Below are 24,445 nucleotides of genomic sequence, written 5' to 3' on the forward strand. Positions count from 1 at the left end.
ATCGCATTCACAGCGCTGCATTATAATTTGGGAATAAATTAACTTTTTTTAGTATCTCAAAGGCAAATAATTACAATTTCACCGAATTAAGAACCCCTTCATTCACTTCGAGTCCTATTTTCGTCGGTTGAGCGATGGCCGTGGAGTCACGAAGCGAGTTGATGCGGTATTTGTAGGTAATAATATATTTGTTGCAATTCAAGAAGGCGAGTGAGCTTTATATGTGTGGTGGGCTTATGTGCATGTATGTACACGTACACACACAAGTAAAGCTCACTCGCCATCGTGAGTTGCAACAACTATACAATAAATGATTGGAAAATGCAAAACACTTTTTAATGACTTAATTTGTACGTAGCAGGTGTTGGTGACATCTACCAATTCATCTTTAATTACGATGATATTTTTTGATATTAAATTTTGATGATTTTGATAATATTATGATGTTTCTTTGCATGATGACGCTATTATGACCAATGACACATTGCATTGAAAATTTCAAACCATTAATCTGGCCAAAATACTCTTATTCCTATCAAAATATTTGCATCTCTACATTAATCACATTGCATTCAGTTGTGTCATTTTTAAACAAAGTAGGTTCTGCTAACTCTCGTATGAGTTTCAGTCTTAAAATATTTATCCCATTACAACATTATTCTGCACCGTAAAAAGATCCAATAAAAAAAAATTGCTTGGCCGATCTAAGGTTAACCCTTAGATCGGGCAAGAAAATTTTTGTTTAACTGTCACATCCATTCTTCGCCCATCCGCGCGCATCGAAGGATCCAGACGGACATTTGAATAGGGTCTCATTATCTCTAATTATATACCGATTCTTAGACAGAAGGGCGCTAACTCCGCTCGACGCAGCCTTGTAGGCCGGTGGAGTTAACCCTTTGCTCGAACATGATTGCATGATATTTGTAATTACGACGTATTGATTACAAAAGCGATTAAATGTGAATGTGGTGAGGAATTGTGTTTTATTCTTGTTTGAAAATGAACATTTCTATTATTTGCAACATACTCAAGGATCTTTTATTCTGCAATTATGTAGATATAATTAATTCATGAAAAATGGCAATTACTGTAGCTTTAATTACTACTGTCAACTTATTTTTTATTACCTTTTCATTGATTAAAAAAATCAATTTAGGTTTTAGTAACATGCATCCGCTCTGTCTACAGTACATTTAATTTCAGCAAAGGTCTGGGCATTTGTTTTATTTCATTTGCCAAGAAGGTACCTACTGCCTAAATGTCAACACGCACCGAAAGCCCAGTGCTATCTATGGTTCTGCTTTTGACGTGCAATGATAACGCAAACTATTTCAACTCCCGCAAATTGTGTCGACAATAAAAGATAAATAACCCACCGTCACCTAAAAGGCATTAAAAACTTGAACCGAGCATTAACTATCCTTTTACGAACGATCTGAATAGAGAATCTTTTCACCGCCACTTATTAGGGTAAAAAGGGGGAAGCGAGGTAAAAAGTGTAATTATGTTGATTATTTAGGTCGTAATGTGCCGACTATCCCCCTCCCCCCCCACGTCATTAATCGCCGCCCGCTCTCCCTCCTCCTTTATTATTTCGTTTCAATTATTTTTGTGATTATCTTTTTATGGCGGAGCATTAAAAGTCGAAAAAATAACAGTGGACATTAAGCGTAATTAGAATTGGTATTACGAGATGTCACCGCTGGCCTTTTTGATCTGTCCGGGGTTGGTTTTGGCGTTTCATTTTCGGCGTTTTTTGGGTTAATGGTAATTATGTTTGTGTTACAGAATTTTGACTCCGAACAGACGCTAGTAGTAACCTATAGTCAGCGTCAAAATAATTATAGTTTGTGACATCCAAAATAGCTAGGAAAAGTTCACTAGGTTGTGTTATCAACTTTTTGGTCACTTTTGGCGTCACGAACTATTTGATGCTGACTGAATCTCCTACTCGTATAATATGTTTTGCACGTTTCCATCTTAAGTTATATGCTAGCATGAGATCAGCTCAATTTATTGTTATTTTTGTAATATTAGCAAGCATATTTACTTTCTCCCGATAACACGATATAAGAGAGTTATTAAGTCCCGAAACAAAATTAATTAAAATAATAAAATTGGCAAACTATTTAAGTATTATTTACTGTACAGTCCAATACACTTTGAACTATTAACATGCTCGTTCGGATATTTTGATTAAAAGTTTCATAAACATATTTTACGATTTTAATTGTTGGATCTCTTAATCCAAATTGAATCAACGTTATAGTATCTTAATGGTTAAAATTAATTGTAGCACGTTGACTATAAAAAAATACAAATTTCGCAATGTACAGTAACGTCACAAATCAATGTTCAAATAAAAAGTACATCCCAAAATTATTTTTGTCGTTTCATAATATACAAAGACAGAACACAATAGAAAAAAACTTGTCACAAAACTGTATACAAAACATGATGATCAATAGCTAGGACCTCCCATCCTTTGAGACATATGCATGACTTATTAAATCCTTTATTTAAGCGCGGTATTAATTTCTATGGCAACGGAAACATAAAAACACATAATTACACGTAATACTAAGTTGACGCGTGACCATTCACAATAGGAGCTGGATTTGCCAACCCTTTGATCAAGTTACTAATGAATAGTAAACTTTATCACGCTAGTATCACCTTTATAAGTACTCTCATAGAGTCTATATTCGCCTGTCAAGTACAGTTAATATACATTATTATTAAGAATTTTATGGATGAGCAATTTTTATGATTGTATTGAAACGAATAGTAGCTTATATTAGTAGGGAAAGGTTGAAATCTTTTGTGTATATTTATAGTCACGATTCGTGAAATCTTTTTTGTTCTTGCCAAAGTGCTTTAATGGTTAACGATGAATGATTATTTAGAAAAGGGCTTAAACGATTTAGCAGTTGAATGATTGTGAGTCTCACACATCCCTTGTGTGTGAAACAAACCTAACAGCCTAATGTAGAGTTAATTTCTAGAAACAGATAAAGTTATTAACTATGTTTCTCGCTAGTATTATAGTATTTATCAGCTAATATTATAAAAGATACCGCCTATGTTCATCAAACGTAATGTAGGATTCTAATGGTGAAATAATATTTTTTCTAATATGACTGACTATACTATAGGTATTATCCAGAGAGAAACCAGGGACCATGTTTGTGTGGAAAACGGCCCTTGTGTTTCCTCTTAATATAAATAACTAGCGGCCCTCCCGCGACTTCGAACGCGTGGATCCTGTTTTACCCCCTTAGGGGTTGAATTTTGCGAATTCCCGTCTTAGTGAGCACCTACGTTATAAAAGGAACCCCCATGCAAAATTTGAGACTCCTAGCACTTGCAGTTTCTGAGATTTCGTGATCAGTCAATCAGTGATCTTTCGCTTTCATAGATATAGGTATAGAAAAAACTTTCATACACCTGCGGCATAAAAACTGACGACCGAAATCGGCGTAAAACTACTCGATAGTGGCTACTATCACATATCCAGGATAGTGCACGCACACCGCGCCGCGTCATCAATGAAAGTCATTGATCGTCAATCGTCATCGCTGTGTGTGTGCGATGATCGCCATTACTACTCGCGGTTTCAGTTTTGCAGGTGTTTCTGTTTTTGTTTGGGTTTTGCTGGATGTATGTATGTGGGTATTTTAAAGTTTGAGTGTTTTGGGCTTTAAGACAGTGCATTAAAGGTTATGCTTTATTAGTGTAATAAAATGTGTACAATAAAGACACTGACTTCAGCAAAAGACAACGCTGATTTATGATTGGAGGCTTTACTTTACTCTTATAGAAGACTTAAAGAACTACAAAGAAATAATAACACTCTACTCTGCATAGCTTGGTCACGGTGATATTTAGTAAAAGTTACAAATAACAGACACTTTATGAATGTAATGTAATCGCAGCCTATAACAATATAAAATCAGATGTCCGGATGTAAATACATACAGATATTGTCCCAAAACCGATAACAATAAACACCCCATTCATATCGATGACGTCACAATAACAATTGATTGCAAATATTGCGTGCGGAATGCCCTTAATAGTCATCATATTTGCGTACGTAGTTTTACGCGAATTACCCGGCACGCACTATCCGGCGTCAATGGACATTGATTTCGGCCGAAACACGTCACACCTGGGAATGTGGCAGCAGTTCTGCACCTCTAGCATGAACAACTTTCGTCTTCGAATCGTTTGCGTATTCGATAAAATTCGATACTCAGCCTTCGAATTCAACGATTACGTGACAATTTTCATTGTTAAAATTAGTTTCGTGCTACCATTTCTCATACTGAGTTCACTTTTCGTCACTTTCAGAGGGGCTCTGTTTAAGTTTTCATACTAAATCTTTTGATGGCGATTCAAATACGCAAACGATTCGAAGTCGAAAGTTTTTCGTGCTAGAGCACTGGATGGTAGCGTATTGAGACTTGGGAAGATGCCACTTGTCGAAACAAGTCATATTTCAGTAAGAGGTCTATTTTATCTGGGTCTATTTTATATTTAGAAGAGGAATGGGATGACAAACGTAAAAACGCTTTTTAAAAACCTATTAGCGGAAAATAAATGACTTTTACGACATTAGTCATTAATAAAAGACCCCAATAAATAAGAAAAGTAACTAACTCTTCGCATTACTTATTATTACAATAGTTTCTATGTGACTAAAACAGTGGCTATATTACGAATTCGCATTACGCCCACTGCATTCAACCCTAACTGTGCCCGCCAAAAACTATCGCAACTTGTAGTATTTAAACCGCGGCATCAATGAACGCATTGATTCCGTACAGTCGCCGCCAGTTGTGACGGAGTCATCGCACATTCATTAAACGAAAGCGAGTATCATCATCAGCACCCAAATAGGTCCATTATCAATGGGTGTACAGTCAGTGGGAAAAGGTTTACGGATTGTTCGTCATTGGACGGTCAATGATGATTTTATTTTGTTTGCTGGTTAATAACTGAGGAATAAAAGTTTTAGCTATATAATCTCTAGAAGCCGACAATTTTATGATGTTTATTGCTGTTTTTCTTTTAGTTATTTTATTTTTTATATTATTGTATTCTTTAACAATTAAAAATCTTCATCCATAAAATCCTAAGGGTCTACAAATTTTGTTTGCATAATTCACAATAGTAAAAAGCTTACATTAGGTAGGACTTATCAGACACATTATTACAAACATTATTAGCATCTTATAAAGTGCTAACAGGCGCTATTTATAAATAAATAAATAAATAAATAAATCTTTGGACAATTTCACACAACGCCAGCTAGCCCCAAAGTAAGCAACTTAATGCTTGTGTTATGGGTGCTAGCTTAACGGATATACTACTTATATACTTTTTTTTTAAATACATACATATTATACATAGTCACACCCAGATCCGTCACAGAAATTAAAATTCATCATTTCAATTTCTGCCCGGCCGGGAATCGAACCTGGGGCCTCTCGGCATAGTAGTCCGTTCTGAACCCGTTCTGAATTTATGTACTCTTACGCTACCTTTTTAACATTGAGTTTCAGATTCAATTAATTTTCTCCATGCACGTTATAATCAACCCTACCAATCCCTTAAATCCACATCGACTTCTGTCGCTGTCTGTACACGTGTGGAGCGCCACACGACACGGGCCGATTCAACCGGCGAAAATATTGTTAACCCGGTAACGCCCGCAAATGACGGTACATTATTAACGCGCCTGGAATTCGGGATCGACTGTACACCGCGACGTAGGTATGGTGTAACCGTCTGGTTACCGTCTCGACTCGACTCAACTTGGGTTGTTAAGGGTTAAGGAATAAACAGTGGAAGGTTGAATCACGTTGTCACGTGATTCAACCTTCCACTGTTTATTCCTTGTACTGTCCTTATTCCTTATTCCTTATACTGTCTTGAGTCGTAAAACTTTTATGATATGAAATATCTCCCCTAATACTTCTACGTAAGATGCTTGCTTGACGTGCTGTCGTTCGTACATAATCGTTTGACTAGCGTCTCGACTTGGGTGTGAAGGGTTAAGGAATAAACGTAAAAGGTTGAGTCATGTGACAAAAAGTCTTGAATCAAAAAGTTACTGAGTTTCTTGCGCTGCTTCTCAGCACTGGTCTCAGCATTGAAGGTGAAAACTAAAGTAAGTATCTAATACAGATAATGAATGAGTGTTTTTTATGTGTTAGAATCGTGGAACTTGTATGAAAAGGTTGGTAGACGTACTAGACGTAGACACGGTGTATCCAACTGGTAAGTCTCGATTTAACTGGGAGAGTGAAGGGTTAAGAAATAAACTATGGAAAGTCGAGTCACGTGACAAAGTCTTGAATCGTGGAATTATGAAAGGGTTGGTATCAAGGCCGACGACATCTGACCAGGTGGTTGGTAACTAAGGTCAAGTAGTCGTCCTTGGTGCCAGATTGTATTGAGCCGTGTTAAGTGCAGCTTGCATTTGACAGAGGGGTCACTTGTCATGTTTTTAGGTGCACCACCTGCCTAAAATACTGTTGCCTGAGAAAGTAAAAGTTAAATATGCAACTTCTTTGCTCTTTTGCATCCATTCCCGTTACGTGGGCTCTCTGTATCATGCGGCGTCAATTATGAAAAAATAGTAGTTCTACGTTAAGCAAGGGATCATGTAGTGTGTTAAGTATCGAACTAAAAATAAAGTCAAAGTCTACCACTGAGAAAGGTTTCGGAGTTCAACTACTGGCGAATTGAACATGATAAGAGTTCAACTTAGTGGTCCAGAATGATCTATCATAAACTAGTCAGTACAGTCTAACTTACTAACTAGTCAAGGACTATTCATTGGTGTCATTTCCCAGCAAAACAGTCTGACATGCTGTAAAACTGTACAGGTGTACGCGAATCCGCGTTAGGTGCGATTCAGCATTATGGTACCTACAGAAGGATCTAGCATGATTTAGTCTGAAAATAGTTAAACAGACCATAAGCAGTTGTCATACATATCATTTTCCAACAAAACCAACTGCTGTCGACCGTCATGAGGGCTTAGTGTGAGTTTACATTAAACGTCGACACAAGCGAGCGCGTTAAAAAATATATGAAGATTTTGTTCATTGTTTGATTTTAGTTTTAGTGTAGAGGGAAGGCGCTGGACGCAGGCCGCTAGCCCGCTACCAACCGGGTAACATGGAAAGCATTGGGGGAGGCCTACAGTCTAATTTTTTAGAAATCAGCAGAAATGTCATCAAATATGGCCAACTGACATAAAAATATTTTTAGTCTGTGAACTAGTGATGCGACAAAACCTCTCGTTAATCGCGAAGTGAAATGTTGTAGTACTTGCGTATCATCGCCGGGTAATCGTCAAAATACCTACTAAAAATATGCAACAAAGTCGCAACATTGAATGTGAACTGATTATGAAATTTTCGAGAACAGGAAACAAACTGTATTCACAGATGTAATCAAAAAACACACTGGACAGTAAAACAATCAATGATATCCGTAAAGTTATTAAACTTCTGTTGCTTGCTGTTGCTTGCTGCGTGATTGGTGGATTTTGACATATCTGTCAATGTCATGTCAAAAATAACCAATCATGCAGCATTTGGACCTCGCGTCTACGTATTGCCATCTGGCGGATTTTTCAATCGCGAAAAGAGAGCCCATCAACCTCAAGAATGAGGTGAGTCTCAGGTCTGAGTCGGGATGTGAGGCCGGATGCTGGAGGAACGTAGGCGGGCCACACTCGCTGCCCCGGCCGCAGAGAGAGCCCGTCAACCTCAAGAATGAGGTGAGTCTCAGGTCTGAGTCGGGATGCGAGACGGATGCTGGAGGGCCAGAGGCGGGCCGGCACTCGAAGCCCCGGCCGCAGCGAGAGCCCATCAACCTCAAGAATGAGGTGAGTCTCAGGTCTGAGTCGGGATGTGAGGCCGGATGCTGGAGGAACGGAGGCGGGCCACACTCGCTGCCCCGGCCGCAGAGAGAGCCCGTCAACCTCAAGAATGAGGTGAGTCTCAGGTCTGAGTCGGGATGCGAGACGGATGCTGGAGGGCCGGAGGCGGGCTGGCACTCACCTTGGAAAATTTTCATTTTTCCCAGTTATAAATTGTGCAGGTACGTTAGGTATTGTATTATCAGATCCTTATTGATTAAAACAAAATAATAATTGTTGATTATACGGCTCAGGTTCAACGAAAACACTACTCGTATGTAGGGATGAAGTAAATAAGTGAACATTAAACTTTTAGCTTTAATTTCCGGGAAAAATACTTTTGATATCGGGTTGCAAACAATGACCTTAGTTCTTTATTTTTAGTTCTGACAAATTAAGTTTAACCACAGAATACATAATAGTAGCAACAGAAATTGCACTCCTTTGTGTAGGATCAGATGCCGACATTTTAACGGTAATAATAATAATGCAAAATATCCAACGCACATGGTGCATTCGAAATCGCACCTTACTACTATGCTCACAAGAGCGCAAATTTTTTGTGTTCAGAATTGATCTACCTCGCAGCTCAAGCGTCAGGGTTGTATAAGCAAAGTAGAATAAATAATAACTTAATTTTAAGAAGCATTTATTGTATTTACGATTGGTAATCTTTAATCTAGTGGTGTTTGTATAATCGTACCATCTCTAAAGTACCTATTAATAAACTTCAGTGTTGCAATAATTCGAAATTGGACAAATAGTTTTAAAAGGTGTAGTGTCGGAAAATAGACACGGTGAAGTAAGTTAATGTTTATATTAGCTAAAATAATTTTTTTGCTACAGTTTTTTGTCATAAGTATTTCAAAATTATTTAAAAAGTGTAGTTTTTTTCACAAATTTTCATCGTCCACGTATTTTGCTAAAATAATTTGTTTCAAAGATTGATTTCAAACTTGTATAAACGTGAAAATAAAGTTGGTTTCATGGGCTTGTTAAATAATGTGTATGATATTATGAACACGTAAGTGATTATGGTGTAATTGTGTATGAAAGTGTTTGTTTACATCTCTGCTGGATTCTAAAAAATCAAGGTATATGTGCAGCAGTGGACTTCCTTTGGCTGAGATGATGATGATGATGATGATGATTTTAGTTTTTGAAAGTTTCCGCTAGGGGCGTAGTACAATCCTTCATACATTTAATGTCACTTTTTTACGCAGTCGACATCAAATGCGTTTGACGTAAACTCACACGACGCCCCCTGTTTTAAAGCGTAGTAGTTTCCCGCCATAGGTGCGATCCCGGTCGCGTCCCCCGCCGGAGTGAAGCCGAACTGTCTCTATTATTATATTTAGCTTGCCGACGAGAGTGAAACCGATTTCAATTGTTATCTGCAGGTAATTGACCGATATTTGTAAATGCGCGCGGGTAATTCGCGGGCAGTGCCGTGGGAATTTCGGGGGTGTGAAAGCCTAATGTTGACGGTTTTGGCTGCCGATGGCATTTTGGAGTTGATAGTCAGTTTCTGTTTTGCTACTTTTTTAGCACTGTAAGCTTCCAGCTTTTTTGAGTGTGTGATGTGAGGATACCTATACTAATCCTGAAAATCTAGGTAAAAGTTAGCTAGAGCTAAAATGAAGACGTCATCCTTTCAAAAATTTTAGACACCTCAACTAGTAATATCTCAGTTAAAGTAACGGGACATATCCCACTGCACTTTCGCACCATTGAAACTCCTGTAACTATAGCCAGGATCTACGGCTTGGCCTCCAATGAAACCTAACCAGTGAAAGTTGAGTAGTAGTTTGATACGAGTAGGCATACATAGTATGTATAAAGCGAATCTATCTTCCTAAAACCGCTAAGATGAAAGGATCTGCTACCGCGACAATTAGGCTGAGTTGCACCATCTTACTTTAACTTTGATAAACGTCAAATATCTGTCAAACTCCATACAAAAAGCACCGCTATTGTTAAATTTACGGTCAAAGTAAGTTGGTGCAACTCAGCCTTAGAGACGTCTTGTCAAGGACACTAAACAGAAGAGGTCACGGTCCTAAACTTGATCAACAGACGTTGAGGCCAAGAAGTTGGATGAAATCTACCACAGTCCGAAAAACAAAATCGCATCACCAACATTCCAACTCCACACCAACTAGTGTGGTTCGTCCAATTGGATTGTAACAAACAATAATCACCGCATCAGAATAGTCGCGGTTAAAACGAGCAAGAGAAATTTCTCTTTGTCATTATTCCCTACCAGAATAAAACTAGCGTTGACACAAGTTCTTTGAACTAGGTAGTAATAGCGAAACAAAAGTTTATTGCTCAAACATCACAGGCACACAATCGTAATGGTCAAGGAAACTCTGGAGTGTAAAATCATAGATTATGTTAGTGCAGATGGCTCTATGTCCATTTAGTACCTACTAATGAACATGTTTAATAAAAAAATGCTTGTTAAAGGCTAAGCTAACTACTGCAAACCATTTACAATAATATGAATATGGTTCATTTTCAGTCCACTAGAGTCAAATCACGTTAATTAATTGAATTCAGTGATTTTCTTTGAAAGAAGTAATTATTATCTTGAATGCTATTAGGGACGAAGAGGCAAGGGACATAAAAAGCTTTATGACGCCTTTTAATTTTATCGTGCATTTTATTTACTCATAGTGCCAATTTTTGTCCCCAATTTAAAAATAATTAACTACTCGTTGTACTACTACATTGTACTACTCTACAGCATGCTTGTATTTTCATTGAGATTCGACACTACTAAATGTGACTGATACACCATTGTGTATTACGCGCGGCTTTCACCAGTATGTACGAAGTGCATCTTCTGTACTTGCTTAACGTTTGCGAAAATGCCCTATAATGTGTGATTTAATGACACACACCGAATAATGAAATTACCTACTTTATTGCTTGCTGTAATTCTTGGCGTATATGTCGCCAGAGGAATAATGGCATGCGTTAATCTTTATTTCTTTATAGACCATAGCCAGGGTGAATAACAGGTGGACTCTACGTATGCAGATAATAGTACTAAAGCTGACTTGCACCATCTTACTTTAATTTTAACAAATGTCAAAAACCTGTCGAACTGCATACAAAAAGCACCGGTTATTGTTATTGTTATGGCTTCAATAAGGTGGTGCAACTTAGCCTAAAACTCTCCAAGCAAGAGACTATTTTGTTATCAATCAACCTGAAGAGTTTGTTTGGTTGAATGTGCTAATCAAAAGAACTACTGGTTCGATTTGAAAACATATTTTTGTACTGGATAGACAATTTAGAAGAAGGCTATAGGCTATATACCATCACGCTTCAATCAAAGCATCAATGAAAAACATTGCGAAAACGGGAAAAAAATATTCATACGATTTTCATGCGTAGTCGAGGGCACCTTGGTCACAAAATAAGGCTTGGTAGACCGACGATCTGGTGAAGGTCGCGGAAGGTGCAGGACCGGTTTTTGTGGAAATCCTTGGGCCTTTGTGCAGCAGTGGACGTCATTCGGCTGAAAAACGAACGCGGGCACAGCTAGTGTAGTGTATTCCTGTAAGTAGAAAACATACTTACTGACACTAGCGGCCGCCCGCGACTTCGTACGCGTGAATCCCGTTTTTGAATTTTGCTAAATCCCGTCTTAGTGAGCACCTACGTTCTAAAAGGAACCCTCATGCAAAAGTTAAGTGCCCTAGCACTTGTAGTTTCTGAGATATCGTGATGAGTGAGACAGTCGCCCGTATTCATAAACGATGCTTGCTCAATTAAAGCAGCAAGTCGATAGTACAGCGTTGGATAGAGCTCTGTGATTGGTTCATGTGTCATCCTGTGCATTCACGCGCACTATGAGATCTCATAGTAATGTTTGTGAATATGGGCGTAAGACCTCTCGCTTTTATAGATGTAGACTACAGCTATAACTTAATACAAGCATAACATACATGTCTTCGCGCCTGCCTTCACATTGTTTACGTCATACACGCAACAAAACGCTTCCTCCGGAGGGCCCTCGTCTCCACTCCCGGCCCTCTCACTCCGGGTGTCTCGATTACTTGTTGTAATCCTGCATTGTTAATTCTTTGTGAAAATGAGGTCTAAAATGTTTTTCTTTTTGAGAGGTTTTGCAACGTTACCTCGGCAACAGAATATTGTAAAGTAAAAGTGGAGCCTATCTATGTAGTTCGAAATGCATGGATATTTGTAGATAAGTTTGTACTATCGTCATCCAAAAAGAAAGTTTGTTTCAATTTTATTACTATCACTCTACATCGATATTACTTGTGAAGTTAGTATCTTTTACCTGCTTGGTATAACCTCCAAGTTCACAAGTTCCCTTTTGTAAGCACTAACTAAATGCAATTTTAACATAAAAGGAGACCATAATTATTATGTTTTTTCTTTCATATTTATGAATATCCTTCCTTCTACAGTTGGGTGATCTATTTAATTATGAGGTTTCGCATCCAGTACGCAAAAGTAAACAAAGCCAAAATGACATGTTTCATTCCGTGAAATTGAATAGGAATAGGGTATTTGACACCACCAATCAATTGACGTACTTTTTAAAACTGTCAAAACGACACTCTCCCATAGATTTTGTACGGCAATACTAGCATGTGACGTCACAATTTTATCAACTCAATGAAAATACTTTTTTCAATTATAATGCAACCAAAAATCGTAATTTACAGGTAATTAAAAATTAATTAAGTTTTTAAGACCAGAAAGAAGTGTCTTTTTATAAAAGTTGTGCTTTAGAATTATTGGGAAATGGTGTCAAATACCCAATTCCAAAACTCGCACGCTCCTAAAATGAATAATCAACCCTCGGAATCAGAAATCAGGCGTCACTGGCCGAAAAAAAAGCAAAAAAAAAAACAATAATTATAAAGCGCGCGTAATTCTAATTTCGAATTCAAATTAAAGCCGCTTAATGCACGGGAGCGACCCGTTAAAAAAGAGTTGACGAGTGGCTCGCAGAGGGTGGTAATTTTTCATTAATTTAAGTTCACCATTCCCTGTTTTGTTTGCTTTTAATCGCATTTCTAATTAATCCCGTCGAGAATAACGTGACAACTGTCGGCTATGGCCGCCATTTTTTTCCCCGAGTATAGCAGATGTCGGCCGATTTCCATTTGTTTCTGAGATTAATGATTCGGTGCGATTGTGAATTTTTCCGGTCGGCTTTTGTTGTTTTAGAAGCAATTTGTCCGCTTACTTTTGTAGAGAGGCAGTCGTTAAAGCCTCACGAATGATATTCGAATAGGAAAAACATAAAACAAAGGGTTCTGCTTCGACTCGGACTCGGTTGAACGCCGGCTGAAATTTGCGAAAATAATTCGATTGAAAGCGAATGAATGCGTGTTATTTTATCGGCCCCACGTAAATAAAATGAGAAAAAACCAAAGGATTGAATAACTTTGAAGAAAAAAAAACCTAGGTAGAGTTTTTCTATTGAATTGAAAATATCTGTACTTACCTTAATCTTTTACTACAAGCAGAATCCAATCAGCCCAGATAATACTGACTTATCAAACCAATTATGTAACTGGTTAAATCAAATTAGTCCTAAGATGACGGTTCACCTAACTGCAGCGTCCCCTGCAATTTGTAATCGAATTTTCGTCTAGTGCAGGCCAAATTAACCTCTCCAATTGCAAATTCATTCGCAACGATACTGTAAAGTAGCCAGGTCGATTCGTCCTGGGTCTGAGCCACGGCTCGGTGCGTGGCGGATATGAGACCCTCTAACGCATTTGACTCACCCCTTTCACCCGGCCTCACACCAAGTCAAGCTACTACCATAGTTGGAATTCACGATTGTCATCTGAATTTACTTCTGAAGACATAATTAAAATTATTTTATTCAGACGTTTTTTTTAAATAAGTTTCCTCGATAAGGGTCGACATCGTTAGTGTAGTGACAATTCACCCGAAATAATATTTAGAAAAAAAAACTATGAACGTAGTACAGTACAATAATCGACTCCGCGACATAAGATTGGCAATAATCTTTCATCCACCATATTGCAGCGTTGTGACACCGTTTGATGTCGACTCACCCCTCCCTATCACCTCAGCCTCACTCATACCAGATTAGCAACTGATAACACTACATCATTTTGTTTGCTTTCAGAATTGTCCTACTTAAACCTTAAACTTACGGTGCTGGTTGTGCATTTATTTAAGATATATCTGTAAGACTTTTTGTAAAACCGTTTGTACAATTGTTTGTTGTCCCTAATAAAATAAAATAAAATAAAGGGCTGATTTGATTTTTCAATCGTCAGATATCTTTTAACTGAAGAATAAACATGTCATTTTAATATTTTTTTCATACCGAAACTGTCAGTGTGCCAAACTTAAGCTTCAATTAAAAGTTATCAGACGATTGAAAAATCTTCTCTAAAAATGTAAATCCGCTTAGTTTTGTATAACGACGCACCTAATAGGATGTGCTGTGTTTTATTTGTTACGTTTACATCGTGACTCTACTCTGCGACTTCAACCAATTTTCTGTTTCACGTTACACTTTAGCTTCGCACCTTTTGTGTGCCATTCAGGTTTTTCTATTCTTGTCTAAAGAAATTAAAAAATCCTCTTTCTTCTTAATAATCAATGCCTTATATGGGTCGATAAATAGCACTTTTGCATGCAATTTAAATATTTATTACAATATTTACAAGCTGATTTCTTCATCATCAATGCATCTTGCTTGACATAATTATATGCGATAGATATCATAAGCCCTATAAAATGATCTATGTTTGTGAGAAGTTGAAAAAAGTTTTTTATTAAAGTCTGTTTTAGATTCATAGTTGGTTAACATGATATCATGTTTATGTAAAATATTTTGTCAATTAGTATCTCTAGCAAAAACTTTGAATTTAAACTCTTTACTTTCTTCTACTGCTACATATTTCTATTTTCTATTTCTAAAAGGGTGCAGTCATTTGGAAAATGAAAGTACGTGAAAATACGCATTTCCTAAACCCTATAATGGTGCAACGACGAACGCCCTTTGACAAGCTACGCAAAGGCAACAGGGATTAATATTTCGTAGTTCATACCATTAAGATTCTTATAACATCTGTTGTCATTGTTACAATCTAATACGTCACACTGAAAAACATAACCCTCCCTTCTGGTGCAGTCAGGTAAAAACACTTAACTAAGAACTTTCTACTTTCTTGAAGTTTGATGAAAATCGTAAAATACGCTTGTATTATCATTCTAATTCAGTATAGTATGAGATATAATAGCGGTATTAGAACTACACATTCTTTGATAATTTCAATCGACTTCACGAGACAAAGCCACTAGGCGGCGTCTTGGTAATGGGTTCCCTTTGCACCTTTTGGGTTAGGAACTCTAATAAAAAAGTCGATCAAAATATCTCCGTCTATGGAATTAAGATAATGATATAACACATCTAATTAATAAAATATGAACCACCCTCCCCCAATTAAGTCAAACTGAATCAAGCTCTCCCAATAACAGAAACACTATTCGAAATGATACTGTACTGTAATCTATCTGGATTCGTCCGTCGTCTAAGGCGGGTGCGTGCGGCGGATATGAGAGCCTCTAACGCATTAGACTCGCCCCTTTCCCCCTGCCACCCCGGCCCACTGGGCGAAGCAAGTCAACGGGTCAGATAGCATGCACTGGGGCTTAAAAATCTTAGAGCTTTTAGGTTATTTTCGGCAGTTTTGGACACTTTTTTGTGTCTTTTGAATAAAATATCTTTGTAGAAGCGTTACGTAGAGATAGTGTTATATTTTTTAAATTTGGTTTAGTGGTTTAGATATTTTAAAACCTTCTGTCAGATGAGAGAGTAGATGTTCTGTAACGGGTTACACTTAGTCAGCGCGCTTTAGTAAAGAAGGTATAAAATTTCTGCAGCACTTGACTCAAAATCAATGAATATGGTATAAAATGTCTGATAAATAAATAAATAAAATAAAAATAAAAATGTCTGATATCTGTAATAAAATGCACGTCAAGTTTATCCTTGTGCCTTTGTTCTAACATTAAAATCAATTTATTATTATGTAATTAATAGCTTAGCCTTTAAGTACTTAACTGACGGTCATAAATGATCTGATCATGGTGTTTAATAGGATATTGCTAATTCATTGCAAATGCAGGACTTGACCTTTGACCCCATTGAGCTAATCTGCGCCTAAGTTTATTTGGCTGTTGTAAATTAGCTGTAGTAGATCCATAAGATCTACTATCTGTCTGCAAGCTTGATTATAAGCCCCAAATGTTCTTATAAAGATCTTTTAGATGTTGTTGTAGCTCTTTTAGAACATCTGTGTTAACCTATACAGATGTTGCTTGAAGTGTAGAATCGAAAAAATTAAAAGTATACATTGAGTATTCATTCATAGAAAGTTCTGGAACTCGCCTGATAGACGAGCTGTAAAATTTCTTTCGCTGATGGATTGACGAACTCCTCTGAGTGACAATAGGTTACCTTTTGTTTCAGCAATATTTCCAGTTCCCTAGGCAGTGGCTTAGTAGACTTTTTGTGAGTAGTCTAACCTTAAAAATGTCAATGGCTCAGTAGTTAGAGAGCTAGAGTCTCTCAAATCAGAGGTTCGGGCTTCAATTCCCATGTAGGTTATAGAATAAAAGAGCTTTAATGCAGTTGGGAACAAGGGCTTAAGACGGAACAGTTGAGGCTATATTGAAACATCTTAGATGCATCTTGAAATACAAAAGAAAAAAAATACGGCTGTGATGTTTCAACCTTCCTAAGTTTATACAACTTCAACATTTTTTGTCTACTTTTTGACTTTGCCCGTCATTGGGCCATATTAACTATTACAAAGTACTTTTTTATTAATAACTTAATCCATTATAGCCAACATCTTTACCAGAAAACTCGCCTAACCCGCAGTGCACTAAGAGTCTGGCGTCTGTAAATTTTCGCAGGCGATCTGTGGCCGGTCTTTGTGCTATTAATTTGTAATGTCCCCCTGCCTAGATGCATCGGCGCACGAGGGCCGAGCCCCGAAGACTGGTCTCGTGTTTGCTTGATGGAGTGGGATAGTGTTACTGGATTTTCGCCGGTTTAGACGTTGTAACTAAGATGAATGTTGACGTTAAATGAATTTGGCCGTGCCAGGGTTAATGTTCTCGGGATGAAATCGGAGGTGGAGTTTAGTTTTTGAGATTGGTTATGTAAGTAGTGTTTAACACGTGCACATCTGGGTTATCTTTATTTAGGCTGAGATGCATCACCTAACTTTGACCGTAACTTTAACGATAACCGGTGCTTTTAAAGTAAGATGGTGCAACCCAGCCTTAATGAATAATCTAAGTTTCTTTAAAATGCTCATCAGGAAGATAAAACAAGCTGAACTTTTAAAATAAATGAGTTGTTTACTTATTCAATGTTCAGTCTTCATAGTAGATACCAGCTCTGCTAAGTTTGTGGTTAGATAATGTGATAAAACTTTTTTTATCATCAGTTTTTATTACATCAGATATCGGAGAAAACAGGTTTTTGGACACCTAAAAGTAAGAAAGAATCGAAGAATCCCATCAAAACAATCACCGAACGATTTTTGGTCAAAATCTTCAGACCTATCCCCGCTTCGGCACCTCACGTTGAGCCTTACCCGATCTTCAATGGGGGCCCGCGTTTCCGATAGGATTAAGCCAGACTTACTGCTCGGTCAGAAACACGGCGCGACGCAGTGCCCCCCTCACCCTGCCCCACCCCCTCCCACGCCCGGCGCATTAGGAGCAATCATATTCGACGGCTGCTAGGTTTTGGCATCCGTTCTGTTGCTTAGGCTCGCCTAGGCTATTTGCGGAACAATGATTGGTGGTGTCTTAGTTTGTAACGTCGATAAAGACGAGTTTCCCTTGAAGTAGTAAAGCCCGGATCTAACCCCAGGGTGTAAAGTTCAAAATGCACACGGGCGAGCGCCCGTAATGGAGTTCGCCGAATATTATATGTGGATTGGATGAATCCGCATCATATAATTCAACGAATCTGGGCTGTAACATGGTTCTAAGTTAAGGATGTTTGTTTAGCCTTTGTAACAAATCTCTCTGTTTTTAAATCATTCTAACTTATATATTTTGTGAAATATTCATACATACCGATGAGTAAAGAGTTCATGCAAACGCTATAAGAAAAGTGAAAGAAGCAAGGCGCGGTAATCTTAGTCAATTTAGTACGTGCTCTACATTTTTGTCTCCACGTTATTCGTTACTCAACACATTTTTTTAAGCTATACTTACCTCTTCTTCTTCATTCTAGATAGATATCACGGTCATCATAGCATCCATGAAAAGCTTATTCTTCTTTGTCGAATTATTTATAGATACTCTGTGAAGAGCCGGAGACCTAGTGTGGGCCTCCCACTAGGTGGTGAAGGTCTGGTGAAGGTCGCGGAGGTGCCTGGATGCGAGCGGCGCAGGACCGGTCTTTGTGGAAATCCTTGGGGGAGGCCTTTGTTCAGCAGTGGACGTCTTTCGGCTGAAACGAACGAACGAACGAACTTTGTAACAACATACATTTGACAGAAGTTAAGTTCCATATAATGATAGTATAACTCGAGTTCCCAGAATAATAACCACTCAAAAATTTAGATAGGATGTATCTGTAACTTAGCAGTAAGAGCAGTCGCATTAATACTTCATAGAACTAGCTTCAGCACACCCACAAACTAGCCTATAAATATATTAGTGCAAATACTAGCTACATTAAACAGAATGGTAGTCCATAAATAAATTAATCCAAATATTACTAAGCCAACAAGATTCGATAAAAGTGGAAGCGCTACCGATTCTTGCGTAGTTTGCGATCTGTTCGCAGAATCGCTATTTCTAATACCTTTGGCTATTCCCACTTATTATCGTTGGATCAAACATTAAATTATGCTATTCGCTAAGAAAATTATTAATCGTCCGGATATCGGCTAAAATCGCTGTGCGATTTACGCACTTGAAAGTTTTTGTTGCTTTTTTCTTTGTAAAATTTAAGCATTTTTAACGTGATGTATTAGAATATTAGATCAATTGACAGCTTACTTCATAAAGTGGATAGTCCGTTGCACAGGAAGGCGTCTTACTCTACGTTTTTCGAGAATCCGATTAATTTACTTTTCATCGGTTCTTTCTTACCTATTTTTAAATTATGTCCATTACTTAGTCCAGTCTCGAAACCGTTCTGAATCTTTTTTCCGGTTCAAGTCTGCAAGCTTCTATACAAATTGGATACAAATACACAATGTATTTTCTCATTGACCACAGTGGAGTGGGGTCCCATTAGATCTAGAACCTCTTCAAAGACCACATTCTTAACGCTAGACCCCAGAAGCTAAAGAAACAAAAGAAAAAGACAATTGACTGTCATTTAACGCATTTCATTGCAAAATTAGCTAACAAAACAAAACACGGTAACAACAGGTAAACCAAACCGTAGCGCTCAATATCAAATTTGTTTGAGGCGAGCTCCGCGCGGGCTCTAGGGCTGGTGCTAAATGTTTATCTTTTTTGCCTCTCGCTTTGTCGGATTACGATTTAACTTGGAATGAGATTGAGACTGCATAATTTAGTGGGCGTTACGAATGTTAACTGATACGCTTTACGGATTCATAGAGCGAGTTTAAAATTAATCGTTTTCAGAAATGTGGTTTAGTATTTTTCTAAGCCTAATAAAAATGTTTTTGGCGACAAAATAACCACATAATTATATTTAAAAATATATATTATATAGTTATTATGGCTGTCCTTTTTCATTGTTTCTTGTCTTATATTCATTTCGGGTTTATATTTTTTACTTACAACTAGTTGAACTTTACAAAACAACTTTTTCAGCTTCTGCCTTTACTTCAAGCGCCGGTACTTAAATCAAGTTTAAAAATGCTTTATCTAAAACTTCAGCGTCACTGATCGTCAAGTAAGACTGAGATACGCAAAATCCAGAAAAATGTATACCAAATAATGCATCAGAAAGACAAGTTCCCAAAGCGTATTTTTTGCCTAAACATATTCCTGCAGGATACCACTTGCCAGCCCTGTCCGCCGTCGGCAAAGAAGGCGGAATTTTCCCCCAGTCTGCGTTCTTGACCTATTTGTAGCGACGCGTTGGGGTAGGTCCCACTTTCGCATCTTTTGCGGTGGGCCCTTTGCCTTCTGTTTTGACGCCGTGTGTAATCTTTGGGCTTATTGAGCGTACGTCTGAACTTTTTGTTTAGGTGTCGTTAGCAGCAAATCGTGTTATAGAGGCACATTTAGATGCGTAGGGTTGCTTGGTGTTATGTGGTAGGTTGTTTTGCTTTTACTTAAATGCATGAGTTTGGTTTCGGATTGTTATTATTATAGCAAAAGCAGTTTGAATCGAGTATTACGCTCTTGAGTTCAACAAAATTCCTTTGAGGTTTATAGGATAGTGCCAGGGTCTGGACCAAGTGTTGCCCCGAATCAACCCATAGTGCATTTTGTTCCTCAGACCTATACTAATGTGTAAACCGAAGCGCACTGAAATCTATCCCTGGAGTTAAGAGAAAAAAAGAGTTTTGTTTTGAATTATTTACATACAAAATATCATCGATGTATACGTACTGTTTCTTTCCATAAGCTCCATTTTTATGTAGACTTTCTGTTTGTTGCAGACGAGTCGGGATGCGAGGCTGACATGCTGGAGGGCGCGGAGGCGGGCCGGCACTCGCCGCCCCGGCCGCAGCGAGAGCCCATCAACCTCAAGAATGAGGTGAGTCTCAGGTCTGAGTCGGGATGCGAGACGGATGCTGGATGGCTGGAGTCGGGCTTATACTTGCCGCCCCGGCCGCAGCGAGAGCCCATCAACCTCAAGAATGAGGTGAGTCTCAAGTCTGAGTTGGGATGTGAGGCCGGATGCTGGGGGGCCGGAGGCGGCCGGCACTCGCCGCCCCGGCCGCAGCGAGAGCCCATCAACCTCAAGAATGAGGTGAGTCTCAGGTCTGAGTCGGGATGCGAGACTGGATGCTGGGGGGCCGGAGGCGGCCGGCACTCGCCGCCCCGGCCGCAGCGAGAGCCCATCAACCTCAAGAATGAGGTGAGTCTCAGGTCTGAGTCGGGATGCGAGACTGGATGCTGGGGGGCCGGAGGCGGCCGGTACTCGCCGCCCCGGCCGCAGCTAGAGCCCGTCAACCTCAAGAATGAGGTGAGTCTCAGGTCTGAGTCGGGATGCGAGACTGGATGCTGGGGGGCCGGAGGCGGGCCGGCACTCGCCGCCCCGGCCGCAGCGAGAGCCCATCAACCTCAAGAATGAGGTGAGTCTCAGGCAGCGTTGCCAGACGTCCCGATTTTGGCGGGACGTCCCGATTTTTAGATCAAATTTAAATGTCCCGCGTGGGACAGGCTCGGTCCCGATTTTCGGAGAGAGACACTCACTTCACCAGACTATTGTTTGAAACGCCTTATTATTCTAAAGTTGTTAAAATACATTTTATATGGCTACTTTTGCTATCTATTGTCACGTAAACGTAATTTTATGTCAAATAAAAAGAGAAATATTTGAAAACCTTTGATTATATACGTTTTTTTACTATGTCCCGCTTCTGACGGAAGAATCCCGCTATTTTCACTCAAAAAGTACCAAAGTCCCGACTTGGCGAAAAAAAAAACTGGCAACGCTGGTCTCAGGTCTGAGTCGGGATGCGAGACGGATGCTGGAGGAACGGAGGCGGGCCGGCACTCGCCGCCCCGGCCGCAGCGAGAGCCCGTCAACCTCAAGAATGAGGTGAGTCTCAGGTCTGAGTCGGGATGCGAGACGGATGCTGAAGGAACGGAGGCGGGCTGACACTCGCCGCTCCGGCCGCAGCGAGAGCCCGTCAACCTCAAGAATGAGGTGAGTCTCAGGTCTGAGTCGGGATGCGAGACGGATGCTGAAGGGCCGGCACTCGCCGCCCCGGCCGCAGCGAGAGCCCGTCAACCTCAAGAATGAGGTGAGTCTCAGGTCTGAGTCGGGATGCGAGACGGATGCTGGAGGAACGGAGGCGGGCCGGCACTCGCCGCCCCGGCCGCAGCGAGAAGAGAGAGCCCATCAACCTCAAGAATGAGGTGAGTCTCAGGTCTGAGTCGGGATGTGAGGCCGGATGCTGGAGGAACGGAGGCGGGCCACACTCGCTGCCCCGGCCGCAGAGAGAGCCCATCAACCTCAAGAATGAGGTGAGTCTCAGGTCTGAGTCGGGATGCGAGACGGATGCTGGAGGGCCAGAGGCGGGCCGGCACTCGAAGCCCCGGCCGCAGCGAGAGCCCATCAACCTCAAGAATGAGGTGAGTCTCAGGTCTGAGTCGGGATNGGTTTAACATTGTGTAAAATATACATACAATCGCCAGCACAAAAAAAAACCTACATGCAAAATCGTACTTATTGAAACTACATTACCTTTTTAACTTCAAACTGCAGTCTTTCGTATACTGTCCTGTATTTAAAACAAAGGAGTTTTTGACCTAATAATATAGTTGTTACGTCATCCCACCCGCCCGCAGAGGGCCCATCATGCTATAGAATGAGGTGAGAAGACTTACAAAGACAAAAGAAACTTCTAAGACGTGGCACAAAGTGATTTTGTTTAGTTATAATTTCATTTGTGAACTTCTTATAAATATTTTTCTAACTATAAGGAAGAAGCTCTTGGCTTGCATCTCGCCTGATGGTGAATCATAACTCTAAACAATCATCCCCTCATTCAAGTGTTTACTATTGAGGGTGAGTAAATCAATGACTCATGAAGTGACGCAGAGTGGAGCTGAAAATTTGTAAAAGCTGAAGCGTTAAGACCCGTGTCTTTCTATTTTAGTTTAAGCCGAAGGGTACTTATTTTTAAACCTACGCTACATTCTAGTCATCTCTAAAACATAAAGTAAATTGTATCGGTAATATTCGAGAAAATAAAAAAAGTTAGTAACGTTTTAGAGGCTATGCAGTCTTGAGAAATCATGATCTCAAGAAAAGGTCCAACACTTACGATACGAAAGCATTGAGTATAACGAATTTTATCAAGAATTTGTTGAGTCTCGTTTGTCCTGATTTATAACCCGCCAACTATAGTGATTTCTGGCTTAAATAATATTCCAGATTTTCTCCGAAATCCATAGTAAATAATGTTTAAGACGATATCTAATGATAGCATTTGTCAAGCCAAAATATTATTAATTTACAGATGAGATTAGTCTGTCTCTAGTTACTATTTATTGCACATAATGCGAGTTTATAGTATCAAATTATATCGAATTTAAATGTTAGCTCTTAATTTAGCGTTTTAAAGTTTAACCCTTCAACGCGGGAATGCTCTAGAGGGCCCTCAAGATACCACGGGCATAGAGAATTTAAATAACAAAAACGAGGACAAAGTTAAGTGCGAATGAGCGCGCTCGATGTCAAGTGTTGGCCGTAGAGTTAGAGGCAAAAGGACGAGCGGCTCAAAAGGCCCTCGCTCCGCCGAAAGACTAAACATTCGCCGCTTCGTTAGAGCTCCGCGAAAAAACGCGAAACGATTCGGTGCCGACCAATCGCCGGGGCACCGCCGCAACCTACTTGCCTCAGAATCTATAGTATCGATTAGTGAACGCTTTTTTTACCCACACGCACTCACACACCGCCGCTGCGGGGGCCAGCCTTTTTAACAATCTTTTTTTCGACCACCCCTCTCCCCCAAAACCGCCATGTCCATTGCGCGGATGCAAAGACCACCTCGCGCACCCCACCCCTCATATAGCAGCATTGAAAATGGAATTTCCATGAGTGATGGAGTGTCAAACGGAAAGTGCAAAAAGGAGAAAAAGTACATTATGTTAATTATTGAACGCGTGGTCCGTCGTCCGAGTTTAAATTGAATGTCATGTCGTACGTGTCGTGGAAACGTGCGCTTTTATTCTGTTCTATTCCGCTCGGTTGTTGGGAGTTTGCTTTTTTCGTGTGTACGAAATTAAACATGTGCCTTGTTAATCGAGCTGGCCTAATTAAAGTTTCATAAAACGATCCTCACGTTTGAATTGCTGAAATTTCCCTAATCTTTCGGAATATTATTAGGGTATTAGGAAAACAATTTTCCCGCCCGCAAGGTTAGGGTTAACGACTTGTTTCACTTTCTTTGAAAGCTCGTCGGAGTCCGACGCTGAGAATTTGTGCTCTATATTAGAGACCGTAAGGACCTTGACACAATTCGTTTACAAAGAGGATGGCTCGCTCGACCGAACCGAGTTGCAAATAAACCAAGACTTAGAAAAGAATAAAATAAGAGTTCGGGCTGGCTTTAGTGCCGGGGTCTGGATATGATGCGATGGACCGGTGACGTCAGGAGATTCTTGCAGTTATAGTTGTGACGTCATCAAAGACGTCTTAGATGTTTAGAAATAAGGAGATTGTTGTGATAATATAATATCTAGGTAAAGAAATCTGTTAAGGAGATAGAGATCTTAAGAAAATACTGAACATCTTAGAAAATAAACTTTCAGTATTAGTTTTGCATG

General features: G+C 39.5%; 1 long non-coding RNA gene across 1 annotated transcript in view; it reads left to right on the forward strand.

Moving 5' to 3' along the window:
- The window catches only part of LOC114363740 (uncharacterized), a 42,232-nt gene extending 21,531 nt beyond the window's left edge, over positions 1-20,701 (forward strand). The window contains exon 3 of the long non-coding RNA XR_003656799.1: positions 20,602-20,701. This is a non-coding gene — a long non-coding RNA (uncharacterized LOC114363740). The remainder of the gene's footprint in view (positions 1-20,601) is intronic.
- The last annotated feature ends 3,744 nt before the right edge of the window (positions 20,702-24,445 follow it).

This window comes from Ostrinia furnacalis, unplaced genomic scaffold, assembly GCF_004193835.3.
Source record: "Ostrinia furnacalis isolate ACB-3 unplaced genomic scaffold, ASM419383v2 OfSCF7245, whole genome shotgun sequence".
Taxonomy (NCBI): domain Eukaryota; kingdom Metazoa; phylum Arthropoda; class Insecta; order Lepidoptera; family Crambidae; genus Ostrinia; species Ostrinia furnacalis.